The following is an 8,155-nucleotide window of genomic DNA, read 5'->3' on the forward strand; positions in this document are numbered from 1 at the left end:
CACTTAGGACGGAAGAATCCAATGCACCGCTACAGACTAGGGACCGAATGGCTAGGCAGCAGCTCTGCGGAAAAGGACCTAGGGGTGACAGTGGACGAGAAGCTGGATATGAGTCAGCAGTGTGCCCTTGTTGCCAAGAAGGCCAATGGCATTTTGGGATGTATAAGTAGGGTCATAGCGAGCAGATCGAGGGACGTGATCGTTTCCCTCTATTCGACATTGGTGAGGCCTCATCTGGAGTACTGTGTCCAGTTTTGGGCCCCACACTACAAGAAGGATGTGGATAAATTGGAGAGAGTCCAGCGAAGGGCAACAAAAATGTTTAGGGGACTGGAACACATGACTTATGAGGAGAGGCTGAGGGAGCTGGGATTGTTTAGCCTGCAGAAGAGAAGAATGAGGGGGGATTTGATAGCTGCTTTCAACTACCTGAAAGGGGGTTCCAAAGAGGATGGCTCTAGACTGTTCTCAATGGTAGCAGATGACAGAACGAGGAGTAATGGTCTCAAGTTGCAGTGGGGGAGGTTTAGATTGGATATTAGGAAAAACTTTTTCACTAGGAGGGTGGTGAAACACTGGAATGTGTTACCTAGGGAGGTGGTAGAATCTCCTTCCTTAGAGGTTTTTAAGGTCAGGCTTGACAAAGCCCTGGCTGGGATGATTTAACTGGGAATTGGTCTTGCTTCGAGCAGGGGGTTGGACTAGATGACCTTCTGGGGTCCCTTCCAACCCTGATATTCTATGATTCTATGTCCCCTCTCAGTCTTCTCTTTTCCCCATGAGAAGACACAAGCTTTTTCCACGAGGCAGCTTAGGGTCCCAGCAGAGGGTTCCAGGTGCGGCTGCGCAGGGGGGCTCTGGCTGACCCGGGGCTTCTCCCACCGTGGGGACTTGGGTGCTGTTAGGGACTCCAGCCTTGGGGGCTGGGGAGGCACTGGGGATCGCCGAGATGTGGGGGCATGGTCATGGCAGGATGCCTCAGGCAGAAGCGCTGGGTCTGGTGGGGCTAGCCTCCCCAAAGGAGGGGGCTGCACTCACTGCCTATTGGGAACCATTAGGAAAGGGATAGATAATGAGAGAGAAAGTACCATATTGCCTCTGTACAAATCCACGGTAGACCCACACTTTGAATTCTGAGTGCAGATCTGGTAGCCCCATCTCAAAAAAGATATATTTGAACTGAAAAAATACTGCAAAGGATGACAGACATGTTTAGGGGGATGGAACAGCTTCCAGATGAAGAGAGATTAAAAGCCTGGACTGTTCAGCTTGGAAAAAAGCCGACTAAGCAGGGATGTGGTTGAAGTCTATAAAATCATGAGTGGTGTGGAGACAGTGAACATGGAAGTGTTACTCACCCCTTCACAAGAACCAGGGCTTACCCAAATGAAGTTAGTAGGCAGCAGGTTTAAAACAAACCAACAAAAGTACTTTTTTCACACAACCCCCAGTCAACCAGAGGAACTCATTAACTAAGAATGTTGTGAAATCCAAAAGTATAACTGGGTCTAAAAAAGGTTTAGATAAGTGCATAGAGGACAGGTCCATCAATAGCTATTAGCCAAAATGATCAAGCCGCATGTTCTGGGTGTCCCTAAACCTCTGACTGCCAGAATATGTGAGGAAACGCAGGGGATGGATCACTTGTTAATTGCCCTGTTGTATTCTTTCCCTCTGAAGTATCTGCACTGGCCGCTGTCACAAGACACGACACTGGGCTAGATGCACCATTGATCTGACCCAATATGGCCATTCTTAAGTTCTTAAATTGTGCCATTGATGAATGGACTGCTCCAGACAAGCCTTTTCCAGGAGCTCCCTGTGTTACAGACCTGGCATAGCCACCGTAGAAGACGTCCAGGGGCTGCTCTGTGTAAGAAGCCGATGGAGGGAGAGTGCTGCTCCCTCGGGGCATAGTTCTGTAGTAGAAGTCACAGGGGCTCATGGTTTGAGCTACAGCTGGGCTGGAAAACAGAGTCCCCCCCCCATGAAAAAAATTGACCCAAACTAAAATGTTTCATTTTCATCCATTTTTGGAAGGTGAGTTTTCATAGAAAACAGATAGTTTTTCTTTGTAAGCTCAGCTGCCATGATGCTGCCTAGCTGCAACTGCCTGGATCCCCAAGCGAAACTGGAGGCTTTTCATCTGCTTCTCCCTCGTAACATAAATGAAGGTTGCACTGACGGAGTCTCGGGCTGCACTCTGGACATGGAAAGATTGAAACCTCCTGCCCAGTCTAGGGCTGGGGTGTCGTGCCCCTCAGCTACTCTAACCAGCCCTCCCATCTCTGTGCAGCCCCTGCCACCCTGTACAACACCCCCCTCAGCAAGTCCCGTGGGCAGTGGCTGCTGTGACAGGCCCTGGTAGCACATCACTGATGAACCTGTGCTAGAAGGGAGCTGGAGAGGGTCCTGGAGTGGTTGTAGAGGCCCAGAGATTGTGGGTGAGTGGGCCTAGCTACCAGTGGATCATTGAGATCTGTATATAACTTTGGGGATCTGCGGATCCTGGGTCCCCCATTTCATTCCTCAGGGAGAAGGGACAGGACCTCCCCTCCTGGAACAATCTGAGGTAAATTTCCATGTGGGGAGCCTTGTGGAATCTCCCTTCTCTGGTCTGAACCAAGAGTTTGTAATGCAGGAAAGGGAGGTGCCGGGGACAAATAGGGTTGTTTATTATTATTATTATTATTACTATTTCAACAGGTTTATACCTGCCCCCAAGGATTCCAGGAATGGAGCCTGCAACAGGGCATTTGCTGCAGTCTAGTTAGGCAGCACCACCACCCATCCCCTGTGATTTGGCCTCCTGCAGTTTGCCATGGGCCATGATGGGGACTAAAGCTGGTGAGCTTTCCTGAGGTTCCCTGATGGCCAAGTGGCCCCCAAGGGAATGTGCAGGCATACTTCATAAAAACGAGCCTCTATAAAAGCCTCCCCTGTCTGAACAGATACTGCCTACTGCCCATGCCACCTCTCCGATGACTCCTTGTCGTTTCAGGTGAAGATCTCTGGTGTCAGCGGCTCCCCATCTAGCAGGAACTGGGTATGTTGGCAAGTTTCACTATCTTTAAAACGTGAAGTGAAGAATAAAGGCTGTGAATTGTTAACATTTGCAGATATTCTGTGCAGTGGCAGAGGACTCAGCTGGGCTCGGATTAGGATTGTGCTCAGACTAGGAAGGAATATTCCGTGAAAGAAGTTTATTGAAACATCTTTGAGGGTGATTTTACATGTAACAATTTCTTAGCGTATTAAGCTTAGCCATTCATGTTTGTTTTATTTTGCTTAGTAACCTACTTTGTTCTGTCTGTTATCTCTTATGATCACTTAAATCCTACCTTTTATACTTAATAAAATCAGTTTTGTTTATTAATAAACCCAGTGTAAGTAATTGTTTCCTAGGGGCAACCAGTCTGTGTATATCTCTCTTTACTTTGAGAAAGAGGGTGAATAACATCAATGAATTTATCTGGGGTTCAGGCTCCCAGAAAGGCTGTGCACTGGGATGCTGAGGCAAGTCCCTTTAACCGAGTCTTCCGAGAATGGAGCTGATCTCGTGTCTGTATTTTGCAGAGGGGTGTGGCCCTATCTCTGGATCTGTGCTGGAGGAAGCCAAGAGGGTCTAGCTCAGGAAGACAGAGTTAAGGAGTGTCCATATTGGCAGAAGGGTAAGGCTCAGTGGAATCTCAGCAAATCAAGTGACAGTCCCAAGGGGGTCCCAATGAAAGAACCCATCATATAAATACTAGACAGTGAGAGCTCAGGGAATGAGTATTTTCAATATTAATCTTAATGCTGCAGATAAAGGCTACAGACTGACACAACAGAACCTGAGCAGAACCAGTCAGCTATTAACAGAAGGACAGAGGACAGCTACTGGATTTTTGTTTGCCAACAAGTGACTGAATGAGGGCTGAGACATTGCAATCTTTTCAGTTTGTGAAGACATTTAAATGACAGACTCTACATTTAAAGTTCTATTCTCACCTGAGAAATCATTTCTGAAAAAAGACCAGAGGGGAAAGAATTTGTTGACATGAGTGTACTAAAGTACAGATGTGTAAATGTTATGCTAAACTTTTCATTGTAATACAAATATTGCAAACCAAACTTTCATGACTTGGCATGAATATTGAAAGCCAGCAGCAGAGTTGTTGGAATCTCTACAGGAAGGAGGAGTGACAGCTTTATTGCTTAATGGCTTTTGTTTTACAAAGTAGTTCTGAACATACTGTTTGCAATGGGTTTCTGCCATTAACTCTTTGTTCAGTGAACAACTGTATGATACCGCCCCGGTAACTGACCAGAAGCTTTATCTAAAACTTACGTTCAGGGTCATAAACGGAACTTCTTTGCAATACCTGTGCAAGAATTTCCAAAAGGTCATGAGAGAACAGAACCACTGGCCTCTATTTCAGCAGAGCAGAGCTGAGGTACAGGAAAGGGGAGTGTATTAGTGGTTATATGTAATGTATGCCTATCTACAGTGACACAAGCCTGGCTAAAGTAACTTGCACACTCAAGTGGATACTAGTGCAACCATAGTGTTTGCACAATTCAGTCATTTGTGACACCAACCTCTCCCCCACACAGGTGAAGTAGCCCTCTGTGTTAGCTTGTAAGTTCCAGATATCTACAGACCCTTGCATGGGGAGAGGATGCAGGTCCTGTGAGTGTGAGGAGAAGCCTGTAGTCTGATCAGATCTTCTGGATTCAGTCAACATTGGCCAGGCAAAGCACTTCAGCACCTGTTGGAGGGATTCTTGGGGGTCAGAGTGTATCACAGGGGAGTATTGGGTAAGAGAAAGTTAATATAGCCCAGTTCTGACTGAATTTACAAATGTAAATCTGGAATGACACAGTTGAAGTCAAAGTTATTGAATTAAAATCTTGGCTCTAAGAATTTATCTCATGTACTGCAAGGAGGGAGTAGCTTAATTTGGACTCTCAGGACTGGAGAAAATGAAATAGATAGATAGATAGATAGATAGATAGATAGATAGATAGATAGATAGATAGATAGAATGACTGTTTTCACCATGCACTTGCCATGTGTTCATAAATACATCATCATATAATGGGCCATACTCAGAAGTAGAGGGCAAAAAAGGTTGTCTGTGGTAAATTCACAACTGAAAATCACAGAGCTCTCAAGTAGGCTGTGGAACTCCCAGCCACAAGATATCAATGGGGCCAAAAGCTTAGCAGGATTCGAAGAGGGACTGGATGTTTATATGGATAACAAGAAAATACAATTACAGCAGTGAGGATGGTTTTAAAAACTCTTGGAAGAGATCTAATCCTTCTTGATTTACATCAAAAATGTGTCTAATGGGTATAAGGGGGAAACTATCCGTGGGAGCAGGTTATCTCATAGCTGCCTATTGCAGGGCTTTTTCCACCTTCCTCTGAAGCATCTGGAACTGGACACTGGGCTAGATGGACTGCTGATCTGATCCAGTCTGGCAGTGCCTATCTTCCTATTGGTTGTGTAAATCCAAAACTATATTTTTGCTGGTTTCAGAGTAACAGCCGTGTTAGTCTGTATTCGCAAAAAGAAAAGGAGTACTTGTGGCACCTTAGAGACTAACCAATTTATTAGAGCATAAGCTTTCGTGAGCTACAGCTCACTTCCTCAGATGCATATCGTGGAAACTGCAGCAGGCTTTATATATACACAGAGAATATGAAACAATACCTACTCCCACCCCACTGTCCTGCTGGTAATAGCTTATCTAAAGTGATCATCAGGTGGGCCATTTCCAGCACAAATCCAGGTTTTCTCACCCTCCACCCCCCCACACAAATTCACTCTCCTGCTGGTGATAGCCCATCCAAAGTGACAACTCTTTACACAATGTGCATGACAATCAAGTTGGGCTATTTCCTGCACAAATCCAAGTTTTCTCACATCCCCCCCACCCCCATACACACACAAACTCACTCTCCTGCTGGTAATAGCTCATCCAAACTGACCACTCTTCAAGTTTAAATCCAAGTTAAACCAGAACATCTGGGTGGGGTCGGAAAAAACAGGCTACCTTGCATAATGACTTAGCCACTCCCAGTCTCTATTTAAGCCTAAATTAATAGTATCCAATTTGCAAATGAATTCCAATTCAGCAGTTTCTCGCTGGAGTCTGGATTTGAAGTTTTTTTGTTTTAAGATAGCGACCTTCATGTCTGTGATTGCATGACCAGAGAGATTGAAGTGTTCTCCAACTGGTTTATTAATGTTATAATTCTTGACATCTGATTTGTGTCCATTTATTCTTTTACGTAGAGACTGTCCAGTTTGACCAATGTATATGGCAGAGGGGCATTGCTGGCACATGATGGCATATATCACATTGGTGGATGTGCAGGTGAACGAGCCTCTGATAGTGTGGCTGATGTTATTAGGCCCTGTGATGGTGTCCCCTGAATAGATATGTGGGCACAATTGGCAACGGGCTTTGTTGCAAGGATAAGTTCCTGGGTTAGTGGTTCTGTTGTGTGGTATGTGGTTGTTGGTGAGTATTTGCTTCAGGTTGCGGGGCTGTCTATAGGCAAGGACTGGCCTGTCTCCCAAGATTTGTGAGAGTGTTGGGTCATCCTTTAGGATAGGTTGTAGATCCTTAATAATGCGTTGGAGGGGTTTTAGTTGGGGGTGAAGGTGACGGCTAGCGGCGTTCTGTTATTTTCTTTGTTTGTTGTTATTTTCTTTTGTTATATTTTTGCTGATCTTCCTTGAACTCCTGGGAGTCTCTAGACTTGTACTGAGAGGAGAAAGAAGTCTAGTTAAATATAATTTAGTCTTCTGTTCTTTTTCCTTTCAGGAAGGAAATTTCAAAATTCCTGTGACCTGCCCAGTCCATTATGTCAGCTGTCAATAACACCAAATTCAACTCTGCAGTGTTCCTTCTCACTGGGATACCTGGGCAGGAAAAAGTCCATCTCTGGATATCTGTCCCCTTCTGCTTAATGTATGTTATTTCGATAGCAGGAAATTCAGTCATTCTGTTCATTATAAAAACATATCCAAGCCTCCATGAGCCCATGTACATTTTCCTTTCCATGTTGGCTGTCACAGATCTTGGTTTATCGATAGCCACCTTGTTGACGACACTGGGTATATTCTTGTTTAATGTTAGGGAGATCAGTCTCAATGCCTGTTTTGCCCAGGTGTTCTTCATCGACTTGCTTCAGTGCACTGAATCCTCCATGCTCTTGTTGATGGCCTTTGACCGCTTTGTTGCAATCCATGACCCGCTGAGATATGCTTCCATCTTAACCCCACAGAGAATAACCAGGATGAGACTGGTGTTTATGCTGAAAGGGGTGGCCTTAATATTCCCACTCCCCTTTCTCCTGAAACGGTTCCAATACTGTCGAACCAATGTCCTCTCCCATTCCTACTGCCTGCACCAGGAGGTCATGAAGATGGCTTGTTCAGATATCACAGTCAACAGCATCTATGGCTTGTCTGTTGCACACTTAACATTGGGGTTGGACTCGCTGCTCATCTTCCTCTCTTATGTGATGATCCTCAAAACAGTGTTGAGCATCGCATCACCCATGGAGTGTCTCAGGGCCCTGAACACCTGCGTCTCCCACCTCTGTGCTGTCCTGCTCTTCTACACAGCAATAATCGAACTGTCTGTGATACACAGATTCGGGAAGGGCCTTCTCCCTTGCTTCAGATTCTCCTGGGCTACATCTACTTGCTGGTCCCACCCCGATGAACCCAATTGTGTACAGCGTGAAAAGCAAACACCTTCGTGCAACGATAATCAGGGTGTTCACCAAGTGAAGGGTCAGTTCATCACCTGGCTCCAGTGCTGGTGACATGGGAGATGAAAAACATGGGCCACCTTGTAACAAAGTGGTCTCTGGCGGGACACAACTGAGAGTATCAATTCAGTCACAGCCCAGAGCTGGGGGGTTCCTTACTACTAAGGCACACCAAACCAGCCAAACAGAGTGGACTTTGGTTTCACCCCACTGGCTAACCAGAAGTCATACAAGGAATTCCCTCAGATACTCCAGTTTCCCAGTATCACCACCAGTTCCGCTCGTTTTGGGGATGAATGGTTATAAAAACCAGTACCCCAGTTAAAATAAAAAAGGATCTCCTGATTCCAAAGGACCAAGACCCAGACACAGATCAATA

General features: G+C 45.6%; 1 pseudogene; it reads left to right on the forward strand.

The window, feature by feature from the left end:
- Window positions 1–6,861: 6,861 nt before the first annotated feature.
- Window positions 6,862–7,795, forward strand: LOC140915511 (olfactory receptor 51G2-like; annotated as a pseudogene).
- The last annotated feature ends 360 nt before the right edge of the window (window positions 7,796–8,155 follow it).

The sequence above is a fragment of the Lepidochelys kempii genome, chromosome 1 (genome assembly GCF_965140285.1).
Source record: "Lepidochelys kempii isolate rLepKem1 chromosome 1, rLepKem1.hap1, whole genome shotgun sequence".
In the NCBI taxonomy this organism is placed as follows: Eukaryota; Metazoa; Chordata; order Testudines; family Cheloniidae; genus Lepidochelys; species Lepidochelys kempii.